Source organism: Chinchilla lanigera, unplaced genomic scaffold, assembly GCF_000276665.1.
Source record: "Chinchilla lanigera isolate Chin_1 unplaced genomic scaffold, ChiLan1.0 scaffold00039, whole genome shotgun sequence".
NCBI classification, from domain to species: domain Eukaryota; kingdom Metazoa; phylum Chordata; class Mammalia; order Rodentia; family Chinchillidae; genus Chinchilla; species Chinchilla lanigera.
Window position 1 is genome coordinate 19691609 of NW_004955440.1, and position 23487 is coordinate 19715095.

Here is a 23487-nt window from a genome sequence, read left to right on the forward strand (position 1 = left end):
GACCATCTCAATAGATGCAGAAAAAAGCTTTTGATAAAGTCCAACACTTATTCATGACAAAAACCCTACAGAAAATTGGCAGAAATGGACTTTACCTTAATCTGATAAAAGCCATCTATGACAAACTAAGAGTTAACGTCATACTAAATGGACAAAAACTGAAAGCTTTCACTGTAAAATCAGGAGCAAGACAAGAAGGTCCACTGTCACCACTCCTATTCTACATAATTCTGGAGACACTAGCCAGAGCAATTAGACAAGAGAGAGAAATAAAAGGAACAAAGACAGGAAGGAAAGAAGTGAAATTATCTTTATTCACAGACGACATGATACTCTATGTAGAAGACTCCAAAACTCCACCAAAAGACTCCTAGAATTAATCAGCAAATTCAGTAGCATAGCTGGATACAAAATCAACACTCAAAAATCAATAGCATTCCTGTATACAAACAATAAACACACTGAGAGAGAAATAAGAGAAACATACCTTTCACAATATCATCCAAAAAACTGAAATATTTAGGAATCAATCTAACAAAAGTAAAAGATCTATACAGTGAAAATTACACTACTCTGAAAAAAGAGATTGAAGAGGATTTAAAAAATGGAAAGATATTCCTTGCTCATGGATAGGAAGAACAAACACTGTGAAAATGGCCATACTCCCAAAATTGTTATACAAATTCAATGGATTTCCAATGAAAATACCATTTGTATATTTGATGGAACTAGAGAACACATTCCCAAAATTTACCTGGATCCAGAAGAGACCAAGAATATCAAAAGCAATCCTGGGCAACAAAGGCAAGGCAGGAGGTATCACAATTCCTGATTTGAAATTATACTACAAAGCTACTGTAATAAAATCAGCACGGAATTGGCAGAAAAACAGACCTGAGGATCAGTGAAACAGAGTGGAAGATGCAGCCACACCACAAATACATTCAACCACCTTATCTTTGACATAGGGGCCAAATATGTTTACTGGAAGAAAGATAGCCTCTTTAATAAATGGTGCTGGATAAACTGGGTTCCACATACCAAAGACTAAAACTCGAGCCAAGCCCATCACCATGCACCAAAATAAAGTCAAAAATGGTTTAAAGATCTAAATATTAAAACAGAAACACTAGATCTAATGTAAGAGAAATAGGTGGCAATCTTGAAGACATAGGGGTAGGTAGAGAGTTTATGAACAAAAACCAAGCTGCACTGGAAATACTTCAAAGAATCAACACATGGGATCCCATCTTATTGAAAAGTTTTTGCACATCAAAAGAAATCACCAATAAAGTAAAAAGAAAATCCACGAATTGGGAAAAAATTTTAACCAACTGTGCCTCAGACAAAAGACTCCTGTCTAGAACATACAGAGAATTAAAAAATATCAGACTCTCAAACTTCAAAGACCTACTACAGAAATGGGCATCTCAGATGAATACATACTTCTCAGATGAGAAGAAATAGAAATGTCAAATGAATACATGAAAGAATGTTCAATGTCATTAGTCATTTGAGAAATGCAAATTAAAACACTAAGATTCCATCTCACTCCCGAAAGACTGGCTATCATCAAGATATCAACCCACAACAAATGCTGGAGTGTCTGTGGGGAAAAAGAAACTCTTCTCCACTGTTGGTGGGAGTGTAGACTGGTGCAACCACTGTGGAAATCAGTCTGGAGATTCCTCAGTAAACTAGAATGAGAGGTCCCATTTAACCCAGCTATTCCCCTCCTGGGTATTTTTCCAGAAGAACTGCAAATATCATATTACAGTGAGATATGTGCACCTATGTTTATAGCAGCTCAAATTTGTAATAACTAAATCTTGGAAACAACCCAAATGTCCATCAACTGAGGAATGGATAAAAAAGATGTGGTATTTTTATACAATGTAGTATTACTCAGCTATAAAGAAAGATAAACTCGAGGATTTTGTAGGTAAATGGGTGCAACTAGAGGCCATACTCATTAGTGGAATAAATCAGATTCTCATGTGTAAATATCATGTTTCCTCCCTACTATAGGAACCTGAAAGAGTAAATAAAATTTGAAAGGTACAGCAGATATTTTGAAAGGGAAAAGAAACTGTTCAAATAGGAAGGAGCAACTAGAATGAATGATGGGAGAGAAAAAAGAAAGAAGTGGGAAAAATATGTATATATATACACAGGATAGCTAGGATAATTGTACTACTAATATCAGTTTATTGAAAGGAACTGTTAATATGTAATTGTTTGATCAATCTTTTATGCCTATATCTGGTTATATGTGCAGTCATTTTGAAGATGACACTGTGTAGTATAACAACCATTGTTAATATCCTATCACCAGGCTTTGAAATTCTGTATCATTTTTATTGCTCTCTATGCTGTTTTGTTTATGTATTTGGTTTTTTATTCTGCTTTTTTTTAAATTAAGAACAAAATTTATATGTATATGTAAGGATAGCTTGAATAGGTGTGTTGCTGATGTTTGTAGTTTATTGAGCAGAATAGTCAATGCTTAAACCTTTCTTTTTTCTTAACCAATTTTACCTGTTTGAATTTGGTAATTCAAATGACTGATCCGAAAACAATATGCAGTATAAGAACTATTGTTGAACTCTTACCATTTTGTATGGTGAAGCTCTACATCATTTCCAATGTCTTTTTAAATTATTCTTATTTATTTATTTTTTTACTTGTTACTGTCTTTGATTGTTTGATCAATCTTACAATCTTACACAGGGAAAGGTTAATGGTGAAAACGTGATTTGGTATGGCCCTTGGTCTCTTTGACTTGGTCAGCAACTGATGGACCAAGCAACTTCATTGAAGATAACAGTATATAATACAGCAATCTTTGTAAATTTCTATCATTTTGTCTTGAGGTCATGTATCATTTTCGCTTATATCAGTAGTTATTTAGTATTGATAGTTATTATTTAAACTTTGGTATTTGTGTAATCAGTCCTAACTACTTACAAATACTTAGTGAATCACAGACAGTTTTGGAGAACATACTTTAAGCATAACCCCCCTCAATTATCATAATAATAGATTTGTAATATAAATGTTAATATTCTAATTTATTTCATGTAAGTGTCCTTGCTTTTGAAAATGAAATTCTCTTGCTCTAGTGTATAAAGGTGCTTCTCAGGGGATGTGTGTCTGTGTGTGTGTTACAGTAATTTGCTTTTATCTGAGATATACACTAAAGTTAATGCTTTTTACAGTGTTTGAATGGCATGTAAAATTGAAGTATTAGGGACACTTTTTAGGGTGAAATTATTTTGCCTTTGAGTAGCACAATTTAAAAATGCATTATTATATTAGGTGAATTTAGTTTCTTAAATCATTATTTTTATTTAAATAAATAAAAGTCACTATTTTATTTAAATAAATAAAAATAATTTATTTTTGTTTGAAATACTTTGCGAGAATTCCTATATTGTTATCTGCACAGTTTTTTTAGTAGCCTGGTCCAACCTTATTTCTGAATTTTAAAATGTTCCTTTTCCAGTTGAGTCATTTTGTAATCCACACAGAACACAGTGAAAGTTAATGGTGAAAACCTGATTTGGTATGGCCATTGGTCTCTTTGACTTGGTGAGGAAAATATTTATTAAGTAGCTAGCAGCAAAAACAACAACAACACTAAATCACTATTATAAAGCAAAACTTATCCTTGGATGTCATTGCCTGTCATAGAACTATTCCAATTTAATTTGAATTTATGACCTTATCCAATCCAAAGCCTTCAAAGAGATGATACAGACTTGACAAACATCTATTGTATCTCTTTTAGAGATTATTTTTTTATTTGTCCTTTTGCCTTTAAGCTCTTGTACAACAACTACTTTCTCGGTTTTGCCTTCTGTGACGGTGCATAAGATGTCCAGCATTACTGCCTTCAAAAACAACCATGAAAATTATGGACTTTGTGAATATTAAGATTTGCCATGGGTAGCTATCACATTAATAATATCCCTTAGTTATTGCAGGCTGATCAGGTCCACAATCTCCCAAACGAGTGCATAGTGAAGGCTGAATAAAAAGAGGCAAGTGGAATGATTTTAGGGCTCCAGGAGGATCAAAGACCTCTCACAGAATTCAAGATTCTCTTAGGGCCAAGACCAAGATCTTCCCTGAGTGGCCCATATTTATTTGGTTACCAAAAGAAGTACTTTGGAATCCCTCAGGGACTTCTCTAAGTATTAAATTAATCCACCCAGGAGTGAGATGTCTGAGGGTATAGTCTGCCTCCAGTTGAGATATGATCCCGGTGTCCTTGGCTATGATCTTGTTTTATTGTTTGAGGTTTTCCCCACTTCATCACCACCAGAAGTTTTAGTAAGGATTGGTGACTCGCAGAAGTTCACTTACCATGAGCCCACCATTTCCAGACAAGAAGCCTGGGCCTTGGTCAGATTCACAAGTTAAAGTGAGAAGTCAGTTGATCAAGTCCTGCTCAGGTCTGCGTTGTAGTGGTCTCCATCAGGCAGCAGCCCCGCCCAGAGCGGCTGGCCTCCTTTCCAGTGCTAGCACCGGGCCAATTCTGCCTCTCTTCCTCTTGAACTTCTTCTCATGTACGAGTAAGAAGCAGTTCTTGCAGCAGTCCTTCACATGATTCCCTCCACTTTTAGGTGCCCCAGAGTCTGACAGGTTCACTTCCTAGGGAATATCCTGGAGAATAAAAATTCCAACATTTCAAAACAGGAAAAACTTGAGAAAGGTTTGTTTACTTTGCTTCTTATTGTCAATTTTCTCTTGTTGAGATCAGGTGAAAATTACCTTTCAGCTGGACTGCTGAGCAGCTTTTCTTTCTTACATGAAGCCAGGGAAAGGTAAAAACCGGAGTGAATATAAGTGCGCATTTGAGTAGAGTGAGAGCCAGTGGGTGGTAACTTCACTAATGTGAACATTAGGGGACTAACAGGAAAATGGTAGCATTGGGTACAAAATCAAGCACATTCTTGTTTTTGCTGAGTCTAGAAGAAACTTTATCATTTATAAATTTACAGCATTATAAATGAGAGAGAAAACAGAAGTCTTTTAAATTTAATTATGGTTTTAATTTTAGTACATTTTTGTGGCTATGAATTCATCTGTAGTCTTATTAGCAAATTAGAGGTTTCCATAAGGATTATATTTGCATGTAAAGGTAAATTTTGAATTTATTTTTCAACAAACTTGAAAATATTTTCCAGCAGATTTTTTTTTGTTTGTTTGTTTGTTTTGTTTTTCTCCAGTACCGGGAACCGAACTCACGACCTTGTGCTTGCCAGGCAGGCATTTTGCCACTGAGCTAAATCCCCAGCCCCCCAGCAGATTTTTTTTTCTGCCAGATCTCAAACTCCCTGCTTCATGTAGATTATCTCATTTAATCTTTCCATCAAATAACTACACAGTTTTGGTTTCTACCTCATCTTAACAATGAGAAAACCCAGGAACGGGTTACTAACTTCCCTAAGATCACACACACAAAACGTAAGGCATTTCTTTGTGCTTAAACAGTGTCAGGGCTTTTTCTCATGATTCTAAAAGTAATACTAACTTGAGTGGCTGAATTGTGCCCTGAAAGTGAAATATTTCAATATTACTAATAGATTGGAATCATATTTGAATGTTATCCTAAAAAAACCTTTTAATTATTTATTAATAGTCTTCAATATTTAAGGTATATAATGAAATTCAATAACCTTATAATACATTGTTATAGGAAATTGTTGCTCATTGATTTGATGAATATCTTCAAATACATGCCTTTATTTAACTGACCATTCAGATGAGTCTTATCCCTCATTAGATCTAGAATAGGAGATGATAAGGAACGCAAGGTGAAATGAGACGTTTGATCACTCTGTGTACATTTTGCTAAGGTGTTGTCAATTTGTCATTTGAGTTTGTTCTATGCTATTGAGATTTTTTAGTAAATGCAGTCTCCTTTAAAAATGTAGACTCTAAATTCATTTCTAAAAGAAATATAGTGAAATAATGAACAGTTAAAGAAAATAAATGAATGGGACTTCCATTTCAATGTGACTATCTACTTGATAACAGAAGTTAAGGCATGCATATTAATTATTAATATTTTGCATTAAATTGTTTAGCTATATTTATCTTTCAGGAGAATCACAGTAGTATCTGCTGTATTGGCTACTGTTAACATAACTAATTAGAAAAGTTTAATTGAATTCTGATGAGTATATTGTCCTTCATCTGTTATCTCTAACAACTGACATACAATCATTCCTACCCATAGAGTTAGCCTTCTCATCCATCGCTGTTGTCAAGAACATACATAATAACTACGTGACATTTTGACACAAGAATATATTTAGTGATGTTTGATTCTTGACATTGACAGAATACGTGAGGGAACTTCATCAGTGGCAATTCCAGCCTCACAGAATGCAAAAAGGAGCATTCACTTGACTGAGAGCTTCAGTGGAGATTTGACTTTCTCTCCCATCATCTAATTGTTACATACTTATTTTGGTTTTACTAAAAAAATTGGCAGAAATGACTCTCTACATATGTTCAAAGTTAATTCACTATTTTGTAATTTCACAAGATGCTTTTATTCCTTTTTTAATCTTTCAGGTTGATGCAAAACAGAAATAACACAGGAATATAAATGTAGGTTGATAGACATCTTCTTCCTATTATATATATAACAGGGTTATCAAACTCATTCACTTTCTCTGACACAGAAATAAATAAATTTATTTATTTATTTAGTTAGTTAGTTAGTTGGTTAGATTTTTTGAGACAGGGACTCACTGTGTAGTTCAAGCTGACCTTGAACTCATTATGTAGTCCAGGCTAGCCTCAAGCTTAGCGTGATCCTCCTGCCTCAGCTTCCTCGGTCCTAAGATTACAAGTGCATCCTACCACACCAAGCTAGAATCTTATTTATTTTTAAAAATTCTACCAACTATCTCAGTTCTATTTAGAAAATAGACCTGCCAATTAGTATACAAAGACACAAGACACAAGAAGGAAAGCAATAGCTATTGAGGGAATCTATTTAATTATCAGTTCAAAATCCAAATATTTCTGGAGCAATGACATCAACTATGGGGTCATAAAAAATAAGTAGAAGTTCTCTATGTGTGAACTGTGAACAATTTTTGACTCTCAGATCAGTTTTGGGCAATAATTGATGCTTTTTCAATCTGAAATTTGAATTGCCTTAGACCCCATTTTTTAAGTTGGAAGAAGAGCAGTATAACAAAGGAAAAAGTTCAATGCTTTTCCTTTCATCTCTTAAGTAACACTCACTGTCTCTTCTGTGGTTTCCTGGAGAAGATTTCATGAAGATTATCTTCAGGCTGTTGGGTAATCATGAAAGTGAGCAAGTTTAGTGAGATAGCAGGCCTGAGAACAGGGTCTGTGCTTCCTCCATGCTCTCTGTGGGAGGGTGGTGCCTGCAAGCAGAGTGTGAGTCCAAGCTCTGCGTTTCCTCCATTGTTTCAGGGAAGGTAGGGCCTTTGAGAGGAGTGTAAGGACACGTACCTTTGTCCAGTAGACTGACAGGAACCGCAAGACCTGCGACCCAGACAACAGCTGGGTTCCAGGTGCATGGTTGCACACACACCCTTGGAGAGCCGAGCAACTGGCAAGACCAACAGCGTGAAGGTGTCTGATGCAGCGGTGAGGAGCCAGTGGTGGAACTCCAGAGAACTCCACCAGCAGAAGTCCAATCCCAGGCCCGACAGCCATAGACCAAAATCAGCTCCATACCCATTTCTGGGATTAAAAATGGGTACTATCACAGAACTGTCAGCACCAGAGGTATTTTACCATTTTTATTCTCCCTTATTTGTGTGATTCAGTATCCCTCTCTTGTCTAATTGGATGTCATCTTGTTTTCTTCTATGTTTGGTAGTTATTTTTGTATTTGGGGTTTTTATTTTTTCTTTTTCTATTTTTCTCTCATCTCCTTTTACTTTGTTTCAGTTCATTTTCATTCTCTTTTTATTTTTCCCTTCTTTTTTTGATGTTTAGGTTTCTTATCTTTTTTCATTTTCCTTTACATACTCTTTCTCTCTTTCCTCAACTACTTCTTAAATTTAAACATTCAATGAGTAAACATTGTCTCTGCCCTTTCTAACTACTCCTTGGTATTCTACTTTATTCTTTCCCCTGTGTGTCCTCCAGTTCCCCAAAACCTGGGTGATCATCCTTTAATTTCCAGCCCCAAGTCTGCTATATTTGATCCCACTCATCACTTTAGCCTGTACTCTAACCATCTTAATACTCCTGCTCCTGACAGAAGAGTAAAATCACCTGATTAAGGGAAAATGACTGCATACAAGTGCACAGTATATGTTTGATTTTGTTACATGATTTTAGGGTTTGTTCCCATGGTCAGAGGTAACAGTTTAACTATGGCTGCCATAGTTTATCAGTTACTTGAAACTATTGTTATTACTAACTGTACTATTTTAGCCAGGATGTAATACATATTGTAAACAGTTTTTCTCCCCTGTATGATAACACTCTGACCGTATGAGTCATAATCACCACCACAGCCCAGTACTAAAGGATTAGGACCTGAGGCAAATAGTAATCTTGCATCCTTTACAAATTGGGAATCCAGGGCCTTGGAATAGCTATGAGAAACTATGTACATATAGAAGACATCCATGAATAACAGACGCCCTCTAGGGAAACCTAAATACTAGCAATAAAGCAATCTATCACAAGAAACTGGCAAGTATCAGCATAGAAAATGAAATAAAAAAAGAAAATAGAAAATGACAAAACACAGAAGCAAAATGCAACCCCAGACTCCTAGCCCACCTAGAACAAGCCCAGAACTCAAGGAGATTGAAGAAACTGGAAATCAGACACTGGAGCTTCCTGAAATGATAGCAGCAAAAGTGGAAAAGGCTATGGAGAAAATAGTCTTTCAGGTAGAGAAAAAAATGATGCTTAAAATCAAAGATACTAGAAAAGACACAGACAAAAGAATAGATGAGTTTAGAGAAATGATGGAAACAAATAATTCCCAGCATAGGAAAGAAGTAGAATCCATGAAACAGATCAAAAAAGAAATCCAAGAGATTAAAACTTCATTGAAAGTATATAGAGCAGGTTGAATGGAGAGGATAGGATTTCAGATCTTAAAGACAGAATTGCAGACAGTGATAATGAAAAGAAAGCTCAAAATTAGCAAAACACCATGAAAAATCAATCCAACAGCTATAAGATGAAGCAAAGAAGAATAAAATAAGATTAATTGATTGTGGTAAATGAGAAAGCTGGAAACAGGACAAAATATATTAAAAAAAAAAAAAACTCTTCACAGAAATAATGGCAGAAAACTTCCCAAGTGCAGATAAAGAATTTGACATGCAAACAAATGAAGCATTTAGAATTCCAAACATTCTTGACTAAAATAAAACTACACCAGGACATATGATAATCAAGATTCCAAAAAGTCAACACAAGAATAAATATGAAAACTGTTAGAGAAAAGAAACAGATCACCTACAAAGGAAATGCCATCAGAGTCATGGCAGACTTCTCAACACACCTTCAAGTCAAGAAGGGCTTACAGTGAAATATTTCAAGTCCTGAAAGAAAACAACTGCCAGCTCAGATTGATGTACCCTGCAAAACTATCTTTCCAAATGAATGGATAAATAAGATACTTCCATGACAAAGAACAACTGAGGAGATTTGTGAACACCAAACCAATGCTACAAAGCATACTAAAAGATAGTCTAGACAGAGAAAAAAATGACCACAATTCTAAGAACAACAGAAAGAAACTACTAGGCAGGGCAAGGAATTAAACAGAGGGAAAAACAGAGGGGAAAAGCAGAGAACCTAGGGCAGGAAAATACCATGACCAAGATAAGCCAATACATATCAGTTATAATTATCAATGTAAATAGCCTCAGTTCACCAATCAAAAGGCACAGACTGGCAGAGTAGATGAAGAAACAAGATCCAACAATATGCTGTGTACAAAAACACATTTATGTAAAAAGAAATTCATACACTGAAAATCAAAGGCTGGAAAACAACATTCCATGCAATAGAAACACACAAAAAAGCAGCAGTAGCTATTCTTTTGCAGACAGTGTCAGCTTCAAACCAAGACTGATCAACAAGGATAAATAAGGTCTCTACATACTCATTAGGGGGACACCTTAAGAGAAAGAGATAACAATCATAAATATACATGCACCAAATATAACACCACCCAACTATGTAAGACAATTATTAATAGACATGAAAAATCAAATAAACAATAGCACAGTTGTAATGGTAGACCTCAATACTCTATTGTCACAAAGAGATAGATCAACTAGATGAAAAATCAGCAAAGAAATAACTGAACCAAACCTAAAATAGATCATATACTAGCCCACAGAACATGCTTAAATAAATGCAAAGGAATTGAAATTATCCCATGCATAATATCTGATTATAGTGCAATGAAATTAGAAATTAATGGCAAAAGAAACCACAAAAACTCCAGAAACACATGGAAATTAAATAATACCTTCCTAAAGAACCAGTGAGTCACAGATAAAATAAAGGAAGAAATTAAACAATATGTACAACTAAATGAGAATGCAGACACAACCTACTGGAACCTATGGGATGCAAGGAAAGCAGTCCTAAGAGGGAAATTTATAACAGTGAATTCTCACAGCAGGCAAACAGAATGAGGACAAAGAAATGATTTAATGTTGCACCTCAAGATTCTAGAAAAAGAAGAGCAGGACAAATCCAAAGCCCATAGAAGGGAGAAAATTATAAAGATCAGAGCAGAAATTAACACAATGGGAACCAAAAGACAATACAAAGAATTAATGAATCAAAGAGTTTGTTCTTTGAGAAAAATAAATAAAATTGGTAAACCCTTAGCCAACCATATCAAAAAAAGGAAATAAAAGACTCATGTATTGAGGAATGATAAGGGTAATGTAACTGAGATCCTGTGAAAATTCAGAAGATCATCAATACCTACTCTGAAAATTTTTACTTTCATAAGATGAAAAACAAAGAAGAAATGGACAGATTCCTAGATACATATGTATTACCAAAGCTGAATTAAGGAGATATAAAAATCCTGAATAACCCAATATTAGTTAATGATATTGAATATGTAATTAAAAGCATGCCAACAAAGAAAATCCCAGGTGCTGATGAATTCACAGCTGAATTCTACAAGAAATTAAGAAAAGATCTAGTGCCAATATTCAAGAAACTCTTTAATGAAATTGAAAGGCAAGCAATACTCCCTCTTTCCTAGAGGGAAGTATGTTTCTAATACCAAAACAAGAGAAAGATACAACCAAAAAGGAAAACTACAGACAAATCCTCCTAATGAACATAGATGCAAAAATCCTCAATAAGATACAAGCAAACAGAATTCAACAAATCACTGAGATTATATACCATGACCAGGTGGGATTTATCCAAGAATGCAGGGATGGTTCAACATATGCAAATCAATAAATGTAATACACTATATCAACAAAGCCAGAGACAAAAATCACATGATCATCTCAATAGATGCAGAAAAAGCTTTTTTGATAAAGTCCAGTATTCATTCATGATAAAAACCCCACAGAAAATTGGAGTAGATGGTCTTTACCCCAGTCTGATAAAAGACATCTATGATAAACCAGTGGCCAACATCATACTAAATGGACTAAAACTGAAAGCTTTCACTGTAAAATCAGGAATAAAACAAGGGTTTACACTGTCACCACTCCTTTTCAACATAGTTCTGGCAACATTAGCCACAGCAATTAGACAAGAGGGAGAAATAAAAGGATAATGACAGGGAAGGAAGAAGTTAAATTATCATTACTCACAGATGACATGATATGCTTCATAAAAGACCCCAAAAACTCCACCAAAAGACTCCTAGAGTTAATAACTAAATTCAGTTGCCTGGCTGGATACAAATTCAATTCTTAAAAATCAATAGCATTCTTGTACACAAACAGAAACTTATTGAGAGAGAAATTAGGGAAACCACAAACTTCACAATAGCTTCCCAAAACATGGGAATAACTTCTCCAAAAATGAAGTACTTAGAAATCAGTCTAACAAAGGAAGTAAAATATTTATATATAGAAAATTATAGTACTCTGAAAAAGGAGATTAAAGAGGATATCAGAAAATTGAAAGATATCCCTTGCTCATGTATAAGGAGAAACAACATTGTGAAAACGGCCATATGCTCAAAAATGTTATACAGATTCAATGCAATTCTGATCAAAATACCATTAGCATACTTCACAGAAGCACAGAAAATACTCCTAAAGTTCATCTGGAACCATAAGAGACCTAGAATATCAAAGGCAATCCTGGGCAAAAAAGACAAGTCAGGAGACATCACAATCCCTGACTTGAAATTCTATTGCAAAGCTACTGTGATAAAATCAGCATGGCACTGTCAAAAAATAGGCCTGAAGACCAGTGGAAGAGATTAGAAAATGTGGACACAATTACAAATACACTCAGCCAACTTATCTTTGACAAAGGGGCCAAACATGCTCACTGGAAGAAAGATAACCTCTTTAATAAATGGTGCTTAAAAAACTGGCTCTCTACATGCCAAAAACTAAATCTAAACCCATGTCTGTAACCATGAACTAAACTAAAGTCAAAATGGATCAAAGAGTTTAATATTAAAGCAGAAGAACTAAATCTCCTGGGAGAGAAAGTAGGTCAAAATCTTGAAGACACAGGGGTAGGCACAGTTTTCATGAACAAAACCCAAACCGCACAGAAAACACTTCAAAGAATCAGCAACTGGGATCTCACCTTATTAAAAAGCTTTTGTACTTCAAAATAAATCACCAACAGAGTGAAAAGACAATCCACAGAGTAAGAAGAAATTTTAGCCAACTGTCCTTCAGACAAAAGACATATCTAGAACATATATAGAGTTGAAAAAACATCTGGCCCCCAAATTCAAAGACCCAATCCAAAAATGGGCATCTGAGATGAATACACATTTCTCAGATGAAGAAATACAAATAGCAAATAAATACATGAAAAAATGTTCAATAGCATTCGTCATTTGAGAGATACAAATTTAAACAACAATGAAATTTAATCTCACCCCAGTCAGAATGGCTACCCTCAAAAGGTCAACCAACAACAAATGCCGAATGGGCTGTGGAGACAAAGGAATGCTTCTCTACTGTTGGTGTGAGTGTAGCCTGGTACAACCACTGTGGAAATAAGTGTGGTGATTCCTCAAAAAACTAGGATTAGAGGTCTCATTCAACCCAGCTATTCTCCTTTTGGGTATATTCCCAGAAGAATTAAAACCAGCACACCAGAGCAATACATGTCAACCCATGGTTATAGTAGCACAATTTATCATTACTAAATCTTGGAAATGACCCAAATACTGTACAACTGAGGAATGAATCAAAAAGATGTGGTATTTTTATAAAATAGAGTACTACTCAGGTATAAAGAAAGATAATTCTGAGACGTTTATAGGTAAATGGATGCAACTACAGACCATACTCATAAGTGAAATAAATCAGACTTACCTGTGTAAACATCATATTGGCTCCCTAGTGTAAGAAACTGAAAGAGTAAATTAGATCCAAAAGGTAGAACAGATATTGTGAAAGGGAAAGAGACTGCTCAAAATGAAAAAAAAACTGGGATGGGGGAAAGGAGAAAAGAAGGAAGGGGGAAATTATATATATATATGTATATATATATTACATATGCTAGATAGCTAATATAATTTTACTACTAATTTCTATTAGTTCATTGAAAGGAACAGCTAGAGCTTATATTGTTTGATCCATTTTGCATGCCTATATCTGGTAATCTGAGCAACTACTTTGAAGATAACCATAAGTAATACAACAACCATTGTTGATTTCCTATCATCGTGTTTTGAAACTCTGTATCATTTTAATATTTTTGTGTTGTTTTGTTTTTGTCCTTTTTTGTTATTGCTCTACTCTCTTTAAAATAAAAAAAGAGGGGCTGGGGATTTAGCTCAGCGGCAAAGCTCCTGCCTGGCAAATGCAAGGTCATGAGTTTGGTTCCCGGTACCGGAGAAAAACCAAAAAATAAAAAATAAAACAATAAAAAGTAAATAAAAAAAGAAAGTGAGCAAGTTTACATTGCCATTTTGGAGGGTGAATTTGAAAAAGTTTTCTGTTCCCTAAGTGAAAAGCTAAATGAAAATTATTTTAAAGTTTCCCTGGGAACGGGGCCTGGAAATAATTTTACACATACATGAGGGAAAAAATATTTCCTAGTTTCTAGTAATTGTTTTTATTTGTGTAATTCTTCTTTACCTTTTTATCTCTAATTGTACTGTATAAAGCAAATGACTAGTAGAGCTGGCCCCCAAGCTCGGCTTTCTATTATTGTGGCCACACAGGGATGTTCTCTTCCATGGTCGTATGAGTAGTTATTGTGGTGATAATTTACATTTTTGTGTTCCTTTCCTCCCTCTTCCCTAACTTTCTCTCTTAAACAGTACTTTCCCTCCCTCTCTTACTTCCTTTCTATTCAGGAAAGTATGATATGGTCAAGAGGATTTTAAAGACAAAACTTTTACATACACAGAACTCAGAAACATTATTCACGAAAAAATGTAAGACATTTACGGGCTTTACAATTCAGTGGCCCCAGGTCCCCCATTCATATTCATTATTTATGACTATCTTAGATACTTTTCTCATTGCTGAAACAAAATACCTGACACCAAAGTTAAAAGAGGAGAGGTTTATTTCAGCTCACAGTCTGTGGAGGTTTCCGTCCGTAGCTGGCTGGCTCCGAGGCAGGGTGCCATGGCAGAGGGGCATTGCAGAGGAGACACAGTTCAAGGCAGGCAGAAGGCAGTAAAAGCGGTAAAGTAGTAAGGAAGTAGCAGCAGCAGCGACAACAGCAGTCCTGTTTCTGTCTTTATATTCTATCCAGGCTACTCACCCTCAGGGCAAGTAATACTCACATGCAGTATGGGGCATCTTTAATCTTAGCGTTGTACATGAATCAATCCCAGCATCACACACTCTAGACCCAACCACATCTGAAAAGCCCCACTTATGACCACATGAGGTTTGGGGAAACATCTAGACACAGATCATAACAATGAGTGTGCGTGGTAAGACTGGTGTAAGTTGTGGACTGTGTGAAATGTGTCTTGCTTTGCTCAGAAGCTTTTCCATTGATGGAAAATCCTCTGTCACCAAAGGTTTAAAGGCACACATGCCTCTGATGATTCATGAGAAATCAGGAGACAGCGTTTACTAATTCCAACTATTTCTCTTTGGTACTAGGGCTAAAAGGAATGGGAAGAAAGATGGATGGCACTTTTTTGTGTGACATATCCCAGGGAAGCTCCTCTAATAGGCGAGCCATTCCCATAGATCAATTTTTCTCAATCCTGGCTGTGCTGTCAGGACTGCCGTAGGAGATTTTAAAAATGTGGATGACTTTTCCTTACCTTCAGAGAGTCTGATATAATTGATCTGGACTTAAGTCCAAAGGTGGAAACATAAATGTGGAAAGTTGATTTCAGAGAATTCTATTCAAGGTTCTTTCCTTTCCAACCAACGTTAATTGCCATAAACTTTTAAATTGTGTTCCCCATAGATTTCCTGCTTTATTTGCTTTTCCTTTCTTCCCTCCACATCTGTTCCCATGCTTCACCACTCCTCTCTCTCCCTCTCCCTCATGCAGCCTCAGTAGTGGAGGATGCTAAAGGAACTTAAGCACAGAAGACCCTTGATTCAAGATTTAATTCATTTGCAAGGGCTGGTTGTACCACAAGCTGATTGTAACTCAAGACTGTTTTTCCCATGAAAAATAATGGAAATATCTATAATGCATTCCAAGCCTCCCAAAGCACCCTTGACTAAAATTTTCATAATAAAAAGCATTATATAATGTACATAATTTCCCATAAACACCAATAATTTTCCTAGTGTATTCACCAAAAAAATATAAAATGTGTCCAGCTTACCAGAACAAAAATCTCATACTGTACTCTCCACTCAAGGTAACATCTTTGGCTTACAGGAAGGGAGGATGAACTGGAAGGTGATTATTATCTGGAAGGAGAGTACCCTTCCATAAGAACATCAGGAATCTAGATCTTTGATGTCCTTTTCCTCCTTGGAAGAGTCTGTAGTCTACTAGATTCCACTTCTGGTTCACAGGTCTCAACCTTTCAAAACTAAAGACTGGTCTAAGGCTGTCTGTGTCTGTCTTTTCTTTAACACTTTTCTTTTTTATTATGATTGCTTTCTTTACTTCCTCTTTCTTCCTTAGCTTCTTTTCTAGCTTTTTGGGGGCCATTTTGTTAACAGTAATTGGAATGATTATAAAGTACTGGTTAAAATCAGGTCCACAAACATAAGCGTACAGGCTCAGACTGACGCTTATGCATGCTTACGTATGCTTTTCTGACATTGCGAGTCTGTGTTTACAACTGCGCAAGCAGCCAGCACTTGGGTTGTAACTCAAGACTCTGGGTGTAAGTTAACCCTAAAATTCTGGTTGCAACTCAAGCTGTTCATTTGTGAGGCCAGTCATAACTCAAGGGTCCACTGTAGATACATTCCTATCTTCCCACTGACTGCAATCAAAGCTAAGACCAACACTACAGACACCACACACACAACCCTCCACTGCCTGCCACCAGCAGCCACATGACTGTACCAGGATAAAACAATACGTAATCATAGGTTTGTCATCAGTTTGTAAGATTATAGAGACATTTCTGTTCCGGGGTATTCATAACAGATCTTCCAAAGAATAATGTTAAACTCCTACCTTTCCACCCTCTCTGGTAAACACATAGACGTGTCACTCAATCTCCCATCGAGAACTTTAGCTGGGAGCAGAGCAGGTGGCTGAAAAACCCCGTCTTTGGCCCTTCTCCAGGTTTGATGTTGTATCAGCTCTAGACATGTTCTTTCAAGGTCAGCACCCAGTGAGTGACTCCTCAGTGAGCGACTAGGACCAAGCTATTTCTGCCCATCATGGTCAGTGTTTGATTTTGCGGTCCCCAGGAGGTTGGCCATGAGTTTATCTGACTCACACTGTAGTTTGAATCTCTCTATACTCAATCTTACTTTTTCAACCTTCCCTTTTATGGGTATATTAGTCCATTTTTACTATCACAAAATACCCGAGGCTAGATAACTTTATATAGAAAAGATGTTTATTTAATTCACTTTCTACAGATTTCAGGGCATGCATCTGGTGATTACCTTTTTGCCACAGAGTCTTGTGGTGGTAGAGAAATACATATGGTGAGAGAATTTTCGCTATCTCTTCTTCTTTAGCCACCAATATTAAATGATGAGGGATCGACCCTGGTGACCCTATCTAATCTTACCTTCTCTCAAAGGCCCAAGCTCCTATACATAAATTCATTCTTGCTCACTTCATACTTTACAAAAGGGATTACATTTCAACACATGAACCCTTACAGGACACATTCAAACCATATTTAAATCATAGCCCAAAGGTGTGAGATCTGCATCACAGTCATAAATTCTCTCTGCTTGAATACTATCTCTCATAGATTTTTCCTTCAAGGAAACCTTCTCTCCACCTTTTTCTCAATGTCCCTTTCCTAGATAAGCTAAACTGACACAATCTGTGTGAATGTTTTGAAATACATGTTTTAAAAATTATAAAGGGCTGGGGATTTAGCTCAGTGGCACAGCACCTGCCTGGCAAGCACAAGGTCGTGAGTTCGAGTCCCAGTACTGGCAAAAAACAAAAACAAAACAAAATAAATAAAAGTAAAAATTATAAAAATTGTACTACTGTTTTTCAATGACAGAAAATAATTTCAACCTCTTCTGCATATACCAACACAAAAAATCTGAGTGAAAATTTTATCATCTGTTATTATTTGTATTTTTCTACCAATACTTTAATACATTCATAAGGTTCTTTAATATGGGTCCAAATAATTTATTATCTGTGGATAAGGACATTCTTTCTTTAGAATGCATTGAGGGCACAATGATTTATTTATTATTTGTTAGAGTTTCTTAAGATAATGGCTTCATTATACAGCCCAGATTAACCTTGAGTTTATGATCCTCCTGTCTCAGTCTCTTGAGTGTTGGGATTACGGGTGTGTCTTGGATTACGTGTGGAGAAAGATAATTTTTTAATTATCCTTGCTAAAATGTTTGATATCTGCCCATTTGTACTAGCTACTCCCTTAGTTCTCACTCAATAAAAGGTGACTGAAATTGGTATTTGTGGCTGCAGTCCAAGAGGCTGTACGCCCCCTGATCCCAGAGTTTTGCTTCTCTTGCTTTTCTTGTCTCTCATACTTTTTCTTTTCATCCACAGGTACCTTGTTCTGGGGACCTGTTCACCCTGGAGAGATAGGGATGAGTAATCTGACAATTATCTTTTTCTAATTGTATAGATATATTTACTCTTAAAAATCTTGTTACCAAACATGGATTTTCAGAGTTCTCAAATCAAGTTTCGACTGAGATAATTTAATGCTAAACACAATGTACGTGATTCCAGCATGGTAGGTTTTTAACCCTCCCGTGAGTTAGAGCAGTGTTTCCCAAACGGACTTGTTCTTTCGATTGCTAATAAGTAATCTCCTTTGTTTAAGTACTCACCCACTATATTAAACATTATTGCTGTGGCTATCATTTCTGTGTTATATGTGTGTTTCTATCTTCTATAATACACGTTGTGGTTATATTTTGCTACCATGATGTCTTTATCGTTTCTGACCTGCACAATCACTGGCACAGTGGGAGGAACACGGCGTGTGCACAGTGTCTTTCGTATTGAAGTCAGTGACACGCCTGTGCTTATGCTGACATCTGAGGCTTCATTGGTGTTCTCAGAAGCGTAACTGCCACTGGTGTGGGTAAGGGCAGAAAATTGTGGTTATCGTCCTGACACTTTGGCAACCAACTTTTGGGTCTGATAAAACAAATTGTTTCTTTTCAAATAGATACTGAGTTCCAAAAGACGCTTTAAAAGTCCTTATTCTTTCATAAACTGGAGTACTCTAAGCTATAGCTTTGCAGTAAAGAGAGGTGTAAGTCAGGAAAACCTTCCTCAATAAATGATCTCCAAGTGACAATGGCTCTGAATCCTCAGGCCGAGGCCAGGGCTGGAGACAAAATTAAAGACTTCATGAGTCATCTGCCATAATATGGCAGTGCCTCTGTTCTGAAATCTGTGCAATCAAATCTCAAACTGATTTCTCCTTTTCATTTTTAAATTCTTTTTTTGGCAAGAGAGAAAATAACTTCAGTATTCTTTTTTAGGAGGGAAACAAGAAAAGGAACGCCATTCTATTTCCCAAAATTGCCTATAGAATTTCAAAGAGTGACCTCTTCCCAGATATAGCAAAACTTATGGCAATAGGAATCCGTCACCTTTTGAAGCCTGAAAGCTTTAGATCTCCAAGCCTGTCCAGCTCTTCATTGTACTTTTGGAAAATGATAGAATTAGGGGTAAATCTCCCAAATACAACACAGAATCATTTTACTCTGAGAATAATCAATATTTCTGACCACACAGGCTGTCACGTGGTGTGACAGTGGCCATGACTGAATGACAGGAAAACAGACCCCGGTATATGGAGATGTTCAAAGATTTACTTTTGTAACAGTTGGCCGATTAAGTCATTTTTAGAATTTGGACTTCTCAAGGGCAGAGGTTTTCTTCTTTTATATTAGATGTACTCTGTTCCCCACACTGTTTAGTTACATAATAGGCTCAGCGCATGTACAAAATTATGCTTTTTCGGTATAGAATGCAAAATCATATTCTGTACTTTTGAAATTATAGTTATTCATGACATTATTAATTTTGGACATGGCAAGTAAGTCCTCGCTAGAAGTGCTTTTCAGGCAGAATAAATATGCAGTTGGCTCTTATCTGCTTTTGTTGTTAAATATAGCCATGGTGCCTCCGCCTCATTGCTTATAATCTACCACCCCACCTGAAATGTGAGACTTCAGATGACTGTGTGCTGTGCAGTTTTATTTTCCAGGTTTTTCTGGCCTTGTGGCCAGGCCTAAAATCTTGGCCTCTCACTTCTTTGACACATTTTGCTTGCAGTGTTTTCCCTCAGTCATCAGGTGGCACCTATTACATGACTTTCTGTCGTCCATCCCTACACACGCTCCCTGACCTGGGCCCCACAGGGCTGGCTGCCCGCCAGAAACTCATCGTGGAGGCAGCTGTCCTTTCAAGGGAAGATGAGTTGGGCTCATCTGAAAATATTGTCAAGAGTTGGGCTCTGTGTCACGAGGAGACCAAAACCTGAGTCACATTTATGGCATAATAGCACACTGAAAAATAGTTAGCTTGCCAGTCAGTACTCTGTCTTTAGAAGAACGGAGACCTGGAAAATGAGCAAATATTCTTTTGGAATCTTTATGCCCCTGCCTTCTACCTATGTAAAGCAAGTATTAACCTTAAAGTTTCAAGCATGTTGCTTGTCATATCAAAGTAGGCATTTAAAAAATTTTAGTTCCCTCCAAACTCTACTAAGTAATTACAATGTGCAGTGCTAGTACGTATTGCTAGAGTACTAAATGGTGTCAGAATGTGAACAGGTGGATGTGCAGGTGGCTTTATCTTTCACAGGGGGAATGTTGGTGAATTCTAAGCTGAAATATAACTTAGAATGTGAAATATGCCATGTTAAAAACTTATGGAAATGAGAGACTAGAGAAAAGCTAGATTACTTTTACAGGGAGGATAAGAGAAAGCTTAACAGAAAAAGTGGGAATTGAAATGAAATATAAAGATTTTTTCCCTTTGCTTGCATACTAAAGAATGTGATTTGCCCTTCCTAAGGGTATTCTAAGTGATGAGAAATAAGGTGAGCAAATAAAGTTAATGTAGGACATATTTGGGGAACTGCTAATGGTGAAAGTTGGCTACAGCAGAGCCCACATTAAAGGAAGGTAGGAAACAATTTGGAAGGCTACACTAGGCCATACTTTGGCAGCTTTAGATCCCAACATCAATTAAAAATTTGGTGTACATGTCAGGGAAAAATTCTAGCTATGAATAAAGAATACTTGGCTCCTAACCCTCTGATAAGAGCTGTTGATACATGTAGGCTCTAGAGATTTACTGTTCTGGGTTCAAATCTCATTTTCCACTTCCCTGCTTTGTGGCATTGAAAAAGTTGTTTGCTCTTGCTGGTCTCAATTTTCTCATTTGCATAATGGAAATATTGGATTGTACCATGTATTTTAAAGTGTAAAAGTATTTGTTCTTAAGTTTGATGATTGGGAAATGGCAAAGACTTTTCATGCAAAGGTTTTTAAAGGGCAATATTTAAAATCTTGAAGATGGAAGTAACAAGAAATATTTAGTGTTTTTTTGTTGCTGTTTTTTTCTTACAATACTAGACTCATTATTTGATTCCAAAGCAATATATCTAGTAGTACTATTTAGGGCAGTTTGAAGGCGAGAAGGACTTAATGAAGACAAGAAAATCTTTTTGAGTTTGGGCTTAAAATGAAATATTTTAGGGACTTAAAAATGGTAGTATTTTTTTAAGAGAAAGGAGAAATTGTTTGGGAGATAGTGTACCAAATTAAACAGGTTAAGACTTGATTGAATATCAGTTCTGAAGTTAACAAGCGCAGAAGTGTTACGTTTTTTAGGTTTACAAATTTGATGCTAATTCATACAAGTGAACTGATTTAAAGATGATTTAGTTCTGGTTTACCTGGAGGGCTACAGTGCATGTGGAGTTCCTTGTGACATTAGCTGGCACATGCTACCACCCAGCAGGTGCTGTGGATTGTATGAGAAGGGCACTTTTTTGAGTATTGAGGACAAAGTGGGAAACAAGAGAGACAGAGTTCTTGCTCTTATAGAACTTTCACTCTATGATTAGTAATGGTGGAAAATAGAGACAGCAGAGAAATAAAGAGAACGGCAGCTAGAAAAAGATGCCGTGAAGAAAGAGATGTAATAGGGAGTGCCTGGGATGCAAAGGAAGGCTTCCTGGAGGAGGATGCACTGAGGTTGAGAGCTCAGTGTTTGAAGGAAATAGCAACGTGGATGGTAGAGAAACAGCATTACAGGCGAAGAACACAGTACGGAGATGCTGGGTTTGAATTGTTCCTCAATATGTTCTAGAAATTGAAACAAGCTAGCTAGCAAGGGCACTGCAAACTGGGGGTGGGAGTAGTCAGGGATGAGGTGAGAATATGTTAGTTCATAGCACGGCACCAGCTCCAAAATCTCATTCATAGTCTCTTCTTGATTTTGTTGAAACTTTATATTCCAGCATATGTCTTTGCTCTTGGCAGATATAATAAAAATACATTTGCTCCTTTTAAAAATATCAACGCTGGAAAAATATAAAACTTCCATTTTTTAAGAGGAGAAAACTGGGACTCAAAGATATTCAACTAATTGTTCAAGGTCTCACAGCTTGTAAAGGACACTGACAGGATTCACATCAGGTCTTATGACTTCGGGACCAGAGCAGCTCTACTTCCCGCGGTGTCGTTTTCCCTTCTTATGTAACCCTAAAAGCACAACAGAGAGTTGCTGACCTCTTATCAGAGAGCCCGCAGGAGAAGCTTCTGTAACTGGTGATAGATGTTTTAACCAAATGACAAGGAACGAGTCCTCGAAGTGTAGCTAATGAGCTGACACGTTCTCGCGCTCTCTAGGTTTAGGGGTAGACAGGTAGAGGAAGTACCTGTGGTCGAGCAGACCTTTGCTCTTAGAACAACATGATTTGATGACTTTCCAACCAAAGCAATTCTGGGTATCTGGGCTGAATGGAATATGCTATGAGATACCACTGCCTTTTACAGCAAATATGAGACGTGGGAAATAAACTGGCATTTACTCACGGGCACTCTATTAGCCACTCTGCACTTTGCCCCTCCATTAACTTAACTGCCAGGCCGGGGCCATGAAAAGCCAGCCTTCCTCCTTCAATTACTGCCGCACATTAGCTCCAGATATTCTCAGCCTTTTTAATAGGGCCATTTCCAGAAAGCGTGAGGAGCTGTCCTACTAGCGTCTCCCCCGGTTCTGTTCCCATCCTGAGGCCCCTCTGCTTTGTGCAGCTCTGAGCTCTGAGTATGTCTATCTAGGAGGGATCTCTGTTTATGATGCTTTCCCAAATCCCAGCCTCCGTTTAAATGAGAGCCCTCGTTATAGAGACATATTGTACTCCTCTTCTTTCAGAGAGCAGCATTTGCCGCGTGTTGGGGGCTTTCTGACGGATGAGCGGTGGGGGGAGGAGAGCTGGCTGGCTTTCGGGAGCACATTTAGAGACGCTGCTCATTGGAGGGGCTCGCTTTTCCCGAGCTGCCAGACACTGCGGGCTGCACTGAGGCGCGGAGGTGCAATTCAGGCTGGCAGAGCAGCGGGGGAAGGCAGGGCCAGGCGGGGCTCGCGGGCGCTGCAGCTGATCACACGCACCGGCACGCTCCCCTCGGTCCCGCCGCGCCTGCTCGCGCCTCGCGTCCTGCGCCCGGG